Here is a 250-nt window from a genome sequence, read left to right on the forward strand (position 1 = left end):
ATGAAGAGAGAGAGAGAGGTGTGATGAAGAGAGTGAGAGGTGTGATGAAGAGAGAGTGAGAGGTGTAGATGAAGAGAGAGTGAGAGGTGTGATGAAGAGAGTGAGAGGTGTGATGAAGAGAGAGTGAGAGGTGTGATGAAGAGAGAGTGAGAGGTGTGATGAAGAGAGTGAGAGGTGTGATGAAGAGAGTGAGAGGTGTGATGAAGAGAGAGAGAGAGTGTGATGAAGAGAGAGAGAGGTGTGATGAAGA

Source organism: Notolepis coatsorum (assembly GCF_963971535.1).
Source record: "Notolepis coatsorum genome assembly, chromosome: 8".
Classification (NCBI taxonomy): Eukaryota; Metazoa; Chordata; class Actinopteri; order Aulopiformes; family Paralepididae; genus Notolepis; species Notolepis coatsorum.